The following is a 13881-nucleotide window of genomic DNA, read 5'->3' on the forward strand; positions in this document are numbered from 1 at the left end:
AACAACAAATATAGATTAGGCCTATTTTATTTGTATTTTATATTTTACTTTTTTGTGATTTCAGTGAAAATTCAGACTGGGCAAGTAAAATACTGAACCATCAGATTTCTTCCCAATCTACTCCAGCACTCCAGTATAACACATTATACTTATTTAACAGACATTACAAAAAACGCAAACAAAAAAGCTTACTACTGTAGTTAGCAATTATTTTATTGTTTGTGCTTTATTATTTTATGAGCAGTCTGTTTAAACTACATACACTACACTGTTACAAGTTTGCAACTCTTCAGGTTAATATGGGATTGCCGTGGAAAACAATGTCCCTGAATCGTTATGTGTAACAACGTGTCCCATATTTTGTGCATAAAACTGTTAATATAAGAATGCTTTCTTCCTCACACACTTACCGGTAGATGCCTGCATAATCATGCACATGATCGCGTCTCGTTTGAGAACTTCGGGCTGAGCCTTGGCGCTTGAAGCGCGAATGATGCAGCACGAGTGTAGACAATCCAATCATAACTATAAGTAAGTTAGAGAGGCGGGACTAAGGAAAGGTAAAGCCAATCATATTAGCGATGTGAATTTTGTAGGCGGGACTCATCTGTTAACCGTTTGTGTGCCACAAATAGCGCTATTTTTCTTTATATAAGAGTTTAAATCTCATTTAAATGATTCCTGAATAAATTCATGTTAAATTAGCAACAAGTAAAAAACACAAGAAACAGACAGACATCAGTTGTTATATGAATAAAGATCATATTATTATTATTTTTTAAAAGCACCCCAGAAAAAAAGGGCACTTTCTCTCCAGGAATAAAAAGGGCAGGTGCTCAAGCCCCCTTTGATGTCTATGTGTGCACGTGCCTGCTGTAAACAAACTCTTCCATCATTGGCGTGAATGGAGTTGACGCAACTCTGTTTCTTAACGCGCAGGTGGAAGGAGGAGGAGCTCACGTGACGTCATGGGATCGGCTCGGACTTAAAAACACAAGCTGAAAAAATACTGAGCTACAAGCGATCAGGTTTGAGTCAGAAAGCTTTCATCATGTCCTTCGATCTGAACGCAGGTAAGTTTATGATTCAGTGTTTTAATCGGTTGATTTTTTTTTTACTTGAATATTTAATTGACTGTGAGTTTCTCTGTAGCTGCTGGAGGAGATGAGGTGAAGAAGGCTGAAGCCAACGAGGTGCAGGGGATATTTGGGTTTGGAAAACACAAGGTAAGTGTTTATTTGTTCAATCAACATGATTAAATTAGAAATAATACAATAAACACTGCAGAACAGAATGAAGAGATGTTTCCTGAATGCAGTATTTTGATGTGGTAACATCAACATACTGTAAAAGATCCCATAAATCTGATTATATATAATGTTATATATTTGTTTTGTACTTGTGTATATATAAGGATTGTTAGAAAGACTGCGTTCTGTGCGCATGCGCACTTTTCCATTAGTGGTCGTCAGGGAGATTTATTCAGCAGCAGATGTGAGCGGGACTGTATGTGTGCAAAGTGTGCGTGAATACGCAAAAGTAAGTTGTTTGTCTATTCAGTAGATAATCAATGTTAGTTAAGGAGTTTGTAAAGTATTCATTCAATGTTATTCTGCATCTAAGATATAAGTATTTGTTGTTATTTAAGCCGTTTGTCGCGGGCTTTTGACAATATGTAAATGTGCCAATTATGTTCAGTATTACATGTCATTATTGTATATCTCTGGTAAGCATCGTTTGATTTGTATGTATATATGTGTGATTATCACATTAATAATGTAAATGCTTGCCATTTTATCTTTATCTAAGCAATATTTGTGGTTTATATTCAGTTCGTTTAATTTACCTCAGAAATAAGTTTCGGTTTCAGTGTATTGCCGTTTCTGACCAACAGGTGGTAGTATTGAGTAATAATTATAATGCCTGTATGTTCATTTCTGTAAATTATTCTCATTTAGAGGTTTTATTGAGAGATTTACAACTGTTGTGAAATAATGTCTGTGCAATAATACTTAAGAAACATTTGTTAATATATATATCTTTATTTCTTTCCTTTAGACCACACATAAACACACATAAAACTCCTTACTTGTGACCTGTAATTCTGTGCACTGCTGTGTTGTGGAATACTGAAAATGACAAATTAAACCCTATTGCATGAAACTAAAGGAATTCAGTGTGTTCTAACCGACACCCCATAAAGGAAAGCTAACTTAAAACTTCACCTTACATAGAGAAGAACCTTTTTCAGTCCTGCTATCGAACAAATGGTCCTTCGAGCCGGATATGGCATTTCTTATGGACAAAGAATTCATTAGTAGCAACATGCAACTAGAACAGTGTTTCCCAATCCTGGTCCTCGGGCACCCCCTCCCAGAAAGTTTTAGATGTCTCCTTATTTAAAACACCTGATTTGACTCATCAGCCTCCTTCCAAAATGGTAAACATGTGTCCCTAACAAGCTGATGAGTTAAATCAGGTGTGTTAAATAAGGAGACATCTAAAACTTTCTGGGAGGGGGTGCCCGAGGACCAGGGTTGGGAAACACTGAACTAGAAGATAAGTCTGCTCAGATAGTAAGACCCAAACGTCAGGTCAATCTTCCTACCTACCTTCAAGACTATGATCTCACGACTGGGCGTCGTAGAACAGTAAACCAGCCAGTATTTCCTCACACAACACAGCATGCACAAGGGTTTGGAGAGGCTGCGAACAATGTCTCTTCACATTCGACCAGAGGATCAAGTCCTATAAGTCAAGCTCCATGGGAGACAGTGGATGACTGGTCTGTCCATTCCGAAGGAGAACTTCCTGTCCCAGATGTGGGTGACACTGAACAGCATCATCCTAGTCCTACTTATGCTTCAGTGTCGCCTGTTTATCCTCCTCAGTTTTCTCCTTATCACAGACCATGGGAAGAACAGCAGTCTACTCCGCTGTCACAGACTTTCCATACTAATCAGCGTAGGTTATCTCTGCATCATGAAGCTGTACCTTACCATCCAGAGTCTACATTGTATTCTACAGTTCCTCGTCCAGCTTATGGGCAACAGCATCAGATGAGCAGCATAACAGCACCCACTGTGAAGCCATACCATCCCCCCTTTACCTCTACGGAAGGCTTTTCTTTCAGTCATAATCAGCAGTCTGCTTATCTAAGTCCGCCCAACCCAGCAAAGGAAAGAACAGTGGATCATCGAAGTGACTCTGGAATGATAGACCTCATTGGAAAGATGATTGGTGAACTTAACGTAATGAAAGATCATATCATGGCTGATACATCTCATAAATCATATGTTCATTCTGCTCAATCTGGTGGGCATACTTACCAGCATCCATCTCTCCTGCGGCAGTCTGGAAACATCAGTCTCACTTCTCATCCAGTAGGATTTCAAACTACGCCTGGTCCTTACACCACCAATCCTGATCCATACTGGCATTCGAGGACATCCTTAAAACCCACAATTGAGACCTTTGATAATCCTAAGCAGGTATATCATCAGTCAAAACATCCTACTTGGCCGCAGTCACCTCAAAGAGCTCGCTGCACTACCAATGTAATTCCTGTCGGACAAGAGACCACATACCGAGGTCCAACGCCAACCATACCTAACTTCTGTACTAAAGATCCTAGCGAGTTTACTCGGTTGAAGATAGCGCTTGAGAACCTTTTACCACCAGATGCCACTGAGCTGTTCCGGTACCAAATCCTGTTAGATCATCTAAAGCTAGATGAAGCACGTCTGGTGGCAGATTCCTACCTCAATTCTCCATTTCCATACTCTGATACCATGACTGCTCTGAATGAAAGGTTTGGCCAGCCGCACAAATTGGCTCTCAAGAAAATCGCCAAAGTGATGGACTCCCCAGATATCCGCCGTGGAGATACTGAGGCCTTTGATAAGTTCGCTCTGCAAATAAGGGCTCTTGTTGGTATGTTGGAGACTCTTGGAGATGAAGGCGAAGCAGAACTTCGATGTGGGTCACATGTCGAGAGACTGTTGAGTAAGTTACCTGCAGAAATGAGATCAGGATTTCGTAGACAGATGTACCACCGCCCTGGGTCTGTGTATAATCTCCGTGAATTTTCTGAGTGGCTCCAGTATGAGGCCTGGTGTCAAAGCATATGTAATGGGAAACACTTGCAAATCTTGCACGAAGTCAACACAAAGAGTACAGGAGAGGGTTCCTGCCTGGTTAGCTCAACCGCTGAGACATTGTACTTGGATAGACCCACTGACAACAGACGTGTTCTCCTAAAGGTCATAAATGTTCTGCTGCGCTATGGAGGCAAGACACTTAACACTTATGCTGTCATGGACGATGGGTCTGAGCGCACTATTCTCCTTCCTGATGCTGCCCGTGAGCTGGACATACAAGGCCAAGCTGAAAACATAGCATTGCGGACCATCCGACAAGAGGTGAAAACCATCAGTGGTACTTCAGTTAACTTCCACATATCACCTGCCACTCAACCACAGAAGACCTTCAAGATTAATGCAGAATTTACTGCAAAAACCCTTGGTCTGGCTGATCACTCGTATCCCGTGAGTTTGCTGGAGAAATATAAGTACCTTAAAGACATCCCTCTGCAGACCTTTGAAAGAGTGAGTCCTTTACTTCTAATCGGGGCTGATAATACTCACCTTATCACACCAATCGCACCTGTCCGAATTGGTACACCTGATGGTCCAGCAGCTATAAAAACGAGGCTTGGATGGACACTCCAGGGACCTGCCAAGATCCTGGAGAACCAATTACAACCACAACAGTGCCTTTTCCTGTCTCTGACCCCTGCCGAACTCCAACTCAGAAGAGATGTTGAAAGATTATGGCAGCTTGATGTTTTACCTTTCCGCTGTGAAAAGCAGGTGACAAGGTCCAGAGAGGACCAAGAAGCCATAAATCTTCTAGAGACCAAGACAACACGTGTGGAGGTGAATGGAATCCTACGCTATGCAACACCTTTATTGCGCAGAAAGGATTCACCCTTCTTTTGTGCCCCCAAAGAGGCTGTGGTGCCAAGTCTCCGGAGTATGGAACGCCGACTAGCTCAAAATCCAGTGAAAGCAGCTGTGTACAATGCTGAGGTCGAGAAGTTAGTAAAGAATGGCGCAGTTACCAAACTCACACCTGGTGAAAACAGTATGACAGGGGAGACCTGGTATATTCCACACCATCTGGTAAACCACAATGACAAGGATCGTATTGTGTTCAATTGCTCTTTCCGATACAAGGGACTAAACCTTAATGATTCTTTGATGCCTGGTCCAACCTTAAGCCCCTCACTCCTGGGTGTTTTACTGCGTTTCAGGGAGCACTGTGTAGCCATTAGTGGCGATATACGTGGAATGTTCCACCAAGTCCTACTCCTACCTGAGGATAAGCCCCTCCTGCGTTTTCTGTGGCGTGACATGAGACGAGACAACCCACCTGACGTTTATGAATGGCAAGTACTGCCATTTGGAACTACGTGCAGTCCCTGCTGTGCATCCTTTGCCCTCCAAAGACATGTTTCATCGCACAGCACACCAGATGAAGATGTGAGGCATTCTGTTGACCACTGTTTCTATGTGGATAACTGTCTGCAGAGCTTTCCATCTGCTCAAGAAGCACGGCAGTTACTGGACAAACTTCGGGAGCTGTTAGCATCTGGAGGATTTGACATCCGTCAGTGGGCCAGCAATGTGCAAGAGGTTATCAGTCATTTGCCATCAGAAGCCAGATCATCCAAGCTAGAGCTGTGGCTCTCACATGACAAATCTGACCCACATGAATCCACCTTGGGACTGAATTGGAACTGTGAGTTAGACCATCTGTGTTACAAGCACAGACCTGTCACTTACAATGCTTTGACGATGCGGAACATATATCGTGTGTTAGCAAGTCAATATGACCCCCTTGGTGCCATTCTTCCTTTCACAACACGGGCTAAGGTCATTGTTCAACAGCTCTGGACTAAGAATAGGAACTGGGACGATTCACAACTTCCTGAGGAGCTTCAGAAGGCATGGAAAGTGTGGGAAGCTGAACTTCAATACCTGCCTCAAGTAACACTACCAAGAAGCTATACGCCAGCCAGCATGGATAACCCTGAAGTCAATCGGGAAATCCATATCTTCACTGATGCTTCTGAGAAAGCTTACGGAGCAGTAGGGTATCTTCGCTCAGAGGATCCATGTGGAAGTATTCATCTTTCCTTCCTTCTGGCCCGATCACGTGTAGCTCCACGTAAGCAGTGTTCAATTCCCAGGCTTGAGTTGTGTGCCGCTCTTATAGGAGCTCAGCTGGCTAAGCTGACTGAAAATGAGCTCACCTTGAAGATTCAGAAGGTCACTTTCTGGACAGATTCAACAACCGTCCTCCATTGGTTACATTCCGAATCCTGCCGTTTCAAGGTGTTTGTGGGCACTAGGGTGGCAGAGATTCAAGAACTAACTGACCTTAAAGCATGGCATTACGTTGACTCTGCCAGAAACCCTGCGGATGACCTTACCCGTGGTAAGAGCCTGAAAGAACTTACTGAGCGTAATCGGTGGACCCATGGACCTGAATTCCTCCTCCAACCTCAGAGTAATTGGCCATCACCACCGATAACCCACAGTTTAAGACCTGAGGACACCACAGAATTAAAGCACAGTGTATTCTGTGGCATTAATAACTCAGCACCAACAACAGTAGATGGTAGTAAGTTTAGCAGCTGGAAGGACTTAGTCAAAACAGTAGCAGAAGAGCTTCACGGGGCGGCAGATCCAAATGGTTCTCCTTCAGCGAATACTTACCAAACAGCAGAGCTGACAGCAATAAGAAGGGCCCAAATGGACAGCTTTCCAGAGGACTATCAGCTGTTAAAGGCCGGTAAGCCTGTCCCTACCAACAGCCGTCTACTTTGCCTCTCCCCAGAATTTGATCTAGACAACAATCTAATACGAGTAGGGGGACGTTTGAGACGCATAGAAGGCATTGATCCAAGTACAGTACACCCTATTGTGTTGGATTCCCATCACCCTTACACTCAGCTACTTATCAAAGACTATGATACTCGCCTTTGTCACCCGGGACCGGAACGAGTCTTTGCTGAACTTCGCCGGAAGGTGTGGATCTTAAAGGGCAGAGAAGCTGTAAGGAAACACCAAAGAACCTGCCACGAATGCTGCAAATGGAGGTCAAAGCCTGCCTCCCAGAAAATGGCTGATCTCCCTCCACCAAGGCTTCGTTTGTTCAAGCCTGCCTTCCATTCAACTGGAATGGACTGTTTTGGACCTTTCTCTGTCAAGGTGGGACGTCGGACAGAAAAACGATGGGGGCTTCTATTTAAGTGTATGACCACTCGGGCTGTGCACCTCGAGGTTCTAACATCAATGGACACTGATGCCTTTCTCATGGCACTGCGAAGGTTCATAGGACGTCGTGGAAAACCAGCAGAGTTGTACTCAGATCAGGGCACCAACTTCCGAGGGGGTAACACAGAGCTTAAAGAAGCCTTCTGTCAGCTCAGTGATGATTTACAGCAGCAGTTGGCACAGCAGCAGATCAGCTTCCATTTTAACCCTCCATCTGCTCCACACTTCGGAGGAGTGTGGGAACGAGAGATTCGTTCGGTTAAAGCTGCACTTTATACAACTCTGGGTACAGAAACGGTGTCTGAAGAAGTACTTCGAACTGTCGTCATTGAAATAGAGGCCATTCTGAACTCCAAACCACTTGGGTATGTTTCAGCAGACATCGCTGATGTAGATCCAGTCACCCCAAACTACCTTCTGATGGGCCGACCAGATAGTTCCCTTCCCCAAGTCACATATCCAGTGTCTGAGCTCCTGGGAAGACGGAGATGGAGACATTCCCAAGTATTGTCTGATAGGTTCTGGACAGCCTTTATAAAGTACTATTTGCCTGAACTGCAAGCCAGAAGAAAGTGGCATAATTCAGAAACAGACATTCAACCTGGAATGGTGGTTATGGTTGTTGACCCTCAGTTACCCCGTTCATTCTGGCAGATCGGAAAAGTAGTAAAGGTCTTTCCCGGAGCTGATGGTCGAGTGCGTATATATAGCTGAGGTACAGATAAAGGACAGAGTTTATGCAAGACCCATTGCTCGCCTAATTGTTCTGCCAGAGATTCGAGATGAAGAGGATGATAACCACACTGGAAATTAATGGTAGTATATATGGTGTCAGCCTTTCAATGGTGCAAATTTGAAACCAAATTTGGGGGCGGCTGTGTTAGAAAGACTGCCTGTGCGCATGCGCACTTTTCCATTAGTGGTCGTCAGGGAGATTTATTCAGCAGCAGATGCGAGCGGGACTGTATGTGTGCAAAGTGTGCGTGAATACGCAAAAGTAAGTTGTTTGTCTATTCAGTAGATAATCAATGTTAGTTTAGGAGTTTGTAAAGTATTCATTCAATGTTATTCTGCATCTAAGATATAAGTATTTGTTGTTATTTAAGCCGTTTGTCGCGGGCTTTTGACAATATGTAAATGTGCCAATTATGTTCAGTATTACATGTCATTATTGTATATCTCTGGTAAGCATCGTTTGATTTGTATGTATATATGTGTGATTATCACATTAATAATGTAAATGCTTGCCATTTTATCTTTATCTAAGCAATATTTGTGGTTTATATTCAGTTCGTTTAATTTACCTCAGAAATAAGTTTCGGTTTCAGTGTTTTGCCGTTTCTGACCAACAGGTGGTAGTATTGAGCAATAATTATAATGCCTGTATGTTCATTTCTGTAAATTATTCTCATTTAGAGGTTTTATTGAGAGATTTACAACTGTTGTGAAATAATGTCTGTGCAATAATACTTAAGAAACATTTGTTAATATATATATCTTTATTTTTTTCCTTTAGACCACACATAAACACACATAAAACTCCTTACTTGTGACCTGTAATTCTGTGCACTGCTGTGTTGTGGAATACTGAAAATGACAAATTAAAACCCTATTGCATGAAACTAAAGGAATTCAGTGTGTTCTAACCGACACCCCATAAAGGAAAGCTAATTTAAAACTTCACCTTACATAGAGAAGAACCTTTTTCAGTCCTGCTATCGAACAAGGATCACGAACATGGGCATGGACATGGTCATAAGCAGCATGGGTACGGGCACGGTCAACAGCCGTATGGATACATGGACGGTCATCAGCAGCATGGATATGGGCACGGTCAACAGCCATATGGATACGGGCACGGTCAACAGCCATATGGAAACGGGCACGGTCAACAGCCATATGGATACGGGCACGGTCAACAGCCATATGGATACGGGCATGGTCATCAGCAGCATGGATACGGGCATGGTCATCAGCAGCATGGATACGGGGATGGTCATCAGCCACATGGATACGGGCACGGTCATCAGCAGCATGGACACGGGCACGGTCATCAACAGCATGGACACGGCCACGGTCATCACCAGCATTAACATGGACATAAGCAGCATGGTGCTGAAGTTAATCTTGTACTTCATTAATTTACCTTAACCAATGTCTCTGGACTCTGATTTGAGAGTCATGTTCTGATATAAGGTTTCTTTTAGTGGGTGATTCTTCTTTTATTTGTACTGATTTCATTCAGAGGATGTGGGATGAGCTTCACATCTAGTGTGATAATGTTGTCTGGTAACTGAGGTGTGATCCAAACATACAGTCGAATGTATTTGAATAAGCTAGGACATGTACTTGAGGACCGGGGTTTCTTCCTAAAACAGTTCAAATCTAAATCTAGGCACTACCTGGTATGGTTTAGACCTGTTGTAAACCTGCTGTGGACTCGCACCTGTAATGTTGAACAACTGTTTTAATCTGAATAATGACGGACAGAGCTTTCTAGGAAACAAACATACATTTGTAAGAGAAACAGGTTCTGCTAATCAATATAAATGGAAAACTGTAGACAAATGTATGATTGTTTACGTATGAAGACTTCTGCCGTGGGGATGTTGCACTAACTACCAAAGATCTAAATCAAAAGCTTTAAATATAATATATTGTAATACAGATAAATTGAGGAAGTATATCATGTGTTTTAAACAGAAGTTATTCTTTTAGCCAGGTGGATAAACCGCAGATTTACATTTTGACAATTTACCTCACTGTTATAGATCAATGTCTCACAATAAGTCAACATAAACTGTGAAAGTGAAATGTTCAGTATGCTTTTTCTGAGTCTGCAATAAATAAACCTGGAATAAAAAGTGTGACAACTAGCCCTGAGTCTTCTTTATTTTCATATAGCCTACACCATAAACTTTGCATAAAATGCTAGATAGTTACGTCATATGCAGAAAAGGCAACTACGTGAAAAGAAAGTGTATTTGAATGCACATTTGTTATGCAAAGACCTAAAGTCTCAAAGTAGCAGAATCTGAACATCATATGAGCTGTATGTTGTGCTATTTAAAGCCTTTAAACATTGCTCATGTAAAGCATCAACACTGCTTGTGTATTGTTTGAAGCTATTTTCTATTGTTAAACTGTTGATATTTAACATGAAATATAAAGAAATGACAGAATAATGTACATCTATTGACACTATGTTTAGTTCAGTATGCTGCCTATATTTGTATTCGTGTCAGTATCTCATATCATGTGAGGATTCTTGTATGTAATGATTTAATAACTTTCTGAGATGTTTCGGTTTTGGTCCACTAACATAAAGATCTACAGTACATGAACACCAAAGATGAATTATTTTAACAATATTTTCATGAAAAGTTTTATTATTTGAGCATTTACATGGTATTTAATAAAGAAACTAGATTTTGTACATGTTTGTGTAAAGACTTAGAGCATTAGTTCTGCTTTCCACAGCCTGCGGTGTTTTACAGCTCAAAAAACCCCCTAACATTATAAAAGAGGATTTTGTTAAAAAAAAACAATAAACCTGTGGGCGTTTATACTAGAGCTCAGCTCATGAATATGCAATTATTGTATCCAAGTACGCGCTGGACTATTCATAAACCACGCCTTTATCATTGTCGCGATTGACAACGTGACGACATCGTGTTTTAGTCTTTAGCCAATCACGTAAACAAACAAAGGGCTCTAACCTGCGCAGGTGGAGGGAGGTGGTGCTCACGTGACGTCATGGGATCGGCTCCGACTTAAAAACACAAGTTGAGTAGAGTAGGCTATATATTGAGATACAAGTGATCAGGTTTGAGTTAGAAATCTTTCATCATGTCCTTCGGTCTAAAATCAGGTAAGTTTATGATTTAGTGTATTTTTTTGGTTGTTTTTTACTTGAATATTAAACTGACTGTGAGTTTCTCTTCAGCTCTTGGAGATGGGGTGAAGAGTTTTGTAGCCAACGAGGTGCAGGGGATATTTGGGTTTGGAAAACATAAGGTGAGTGTTTGTTTGTTCAATCAACATGATTCGATTCAGAAATAAAACAATAAACACTGCACTAAAAGAAGACAATGGCAGATGTTTCCTGACTGCAGGGTTTTGATGCGGTAACATCAACATACTGTAAAGGTTCCCATAATTCTGATCATATATAATGTTATACTGTTATATATTTGTGTTGTACTTCTATATATAAGGATCATGGGCATGGACACAGTCATCAGCAGCATGGATACGTGCACAGTCATCAGCAGCATGGATACGGGCACGGTCTTCAGCCGTATGGATACGGGGACGGTTTTCAGCAGTATGGATTCGGGCACGATCATCAGCAGTATGGATACGGGCACGGTCATCAGCAGTATGGATACGGGGAGGGTCATCAGCAGTATGGATTCGGGCTCGCTCATCAGCAGCATGGATTCGGGCACGGTCATCAGCCTCATGGATTCGGGCACGGTCATCAGCAGCATGGATTTGGGCACGGCCATCACCACCATGGGCACGGGCATCATGAGCATGGATTTGGGCACGGCCATCACCAGCATGGATTTGGGCACGGCCATCACCAGCATGGGCCCGGGCATCATGGGCATGGGCATGGACATAAGCTTAAGCATGGACACGGTCATGGACACAGATTTTCATCTTCATCCAGTGATGAGGTAAATCTTGTACTTCATTGTGATTTATTTACCTGAACCAATGTCTCTGGACTCTGATTTGAGAGTCATGATCTGATGTCAGGTTTCTTTAAGTTGGTGACTCTTCTTTTATTCGTACTGATTTCATTCTTTAACCCAGAGGATGTGGGTTGAGCTTCATGTCTAGTGTGATAATGTTGTCTTGTAACTGATCCAAACATACAGGTTGAAGATATTTCAAATACACTAGGTCATGTTTTTTTTTAAAGGTGCAGTGTGTAAATTTTAGTGGCATCTAGTGGTAAGGTTGCGAACTGCAACCAACGGCTTAGTCCACTGCTCACCTCTCGCTTTTAAAACGCATAGAAAAGCTACGGTAGCCGCCACCAGACAAACGTGTCATCTTCGGAGACTTCGTAAAAAAAGTTTAAGGGCTTCTGTAGAAACATGGCGGCACAAAAAGGCAACTTCCATGTAAGGGGACCCTCGGTAGATAAAAATTTCTCATTCTAAGGTAATAAAAACATTTTTTACACTTTATACACCACTAATAATATAGTTTTGTATATTATTTTGCATTTCTGTCAAGAGATCGTTCTAAAAATTACACACTGCACCTTTAAGAAGGGGTTTCCTTCCTAAAACAGTTTAAATCTAAATCTAGTTGTTAGACACTACCTGTTTAAGTTTAGTCCGCTCACATGTTGTAAACCTGTTGTGGACTCGCCCCTATAATGCTGAACAACTGGTTTCTTCTGAATAATGACGGACAGAGCTTTCTAGGAAACAAAACAAACATCTGTCAGAGAAAACAGGTTCTGGTAATAAATATAAATGGGAGACTATAGACAAATGCATGACTGTTTACGTATGAAAATTGATGAGTGACATTTTTTCTCTTTCTCTTTTTCTACAGGATTAAATCAAGACTGAAGACAAGTTCTCACGTGAAGTTGCTCACTAACTATAAGGATCTGTAAGCTAAAAGCTTTAAATATAATATACTGTAATACATATAAAATACAGATATGTCAAGGGAGTATATGTTTTAAACGTAAGTTATTATTTTAGACAGGTCGATAAACAGCAGGTTTTTGGCGGTCAGATAAGTCAATGCATGTTAAAACTATGAAAATAAAAAGGTTTGGTTTTTATGAGTCTGGTATAAAAAGTGTGACAAGTAGCCCTGAGTCTCCTTTATTTTCATATAGCCTACACCATAAACTTTGCATAAAATGCTTGTTACGTCATATGCAGAATAGGCAACTACGTGAAAAGAAAGTGTATTTGAATGCACATTTATAATGTAAAGACCTAAAGTCTCAATGGAGGAGAATCTGATACATCATGTATGTTATGCTGTAATGCCTTTAAACATTGCTCATATTATACTTTTGCACTGCTTGTGTATTCTTTAAAGCAATTTTCTATTGTTAAACTGTTGATAACATAAAATATAAAGAAATGACAGAATAATGTACATCTAGTGACACAAAATTTATTTATACAGTTATATTTGTGTTTCTGTCAGTATCTCATTCTGGTCACGTGAGGATTTCTGTATGTTATGATTTAATAACTTTCTGTCTACTGTAACATAAAGATCTACACATAAACATCATGTTTTCATTTTAACAATATTGGGAAGCATTATTTGAGCATTTACATGGTATTTAATAAAGAAACAACAATAATATTTTGTAAATGTTTGTGTAAAGAGAGAGCGCATTAGTTCTGCTTTCCACAGCCTGTGGTGTTTCACAACTCCAAAACCGCATAACATTAAAAAAGAGGATTTTGTTAAAACAATAAACATGTGGGCGTTCATATTGGAGCTCATCTCATGAATATGCAATTATTCCATCCAATCAAGC

General features: G+C 41.2%; 1 long non-coding RNA gene across 1 annotated transcript; it reads left to right on the forward strand.

Annotated features, from left to right (window-relative positions):
* The first annotated feature begins 1421 nt into the window (after nt 1-1421).
* Nucleotides 1422-2168, forward strand: LOC141361763 (uncharacterized). Its single transcript, XR_012367946.1, has 2 exons — nt 1422-1539; nt 2059-2168. It is a non-coding gene; the product is annotated as an uncharacterized lncRNA (long non-coding RNA).
* Nucleotides 2169-13881: the final 11713 nt, after the last annotated feature.

The sequence above is a fragment of the Misgurnus anguillicaudatus genome, chromosome 24 (assembly GCF_027580225.2).
Source record: "Misgurnus anguillicaudatus chromosome 24, ASM2758022v2, whole genome shotgun sequence".
NCBI classification, from domain to species: domain Eukaryota; kingdom Metazoa; phylum Chordata; class Actinopteri; order Cypriniformes; family Cobitidae; genus Misgurnus; species Misgurnus anguillicaudatus.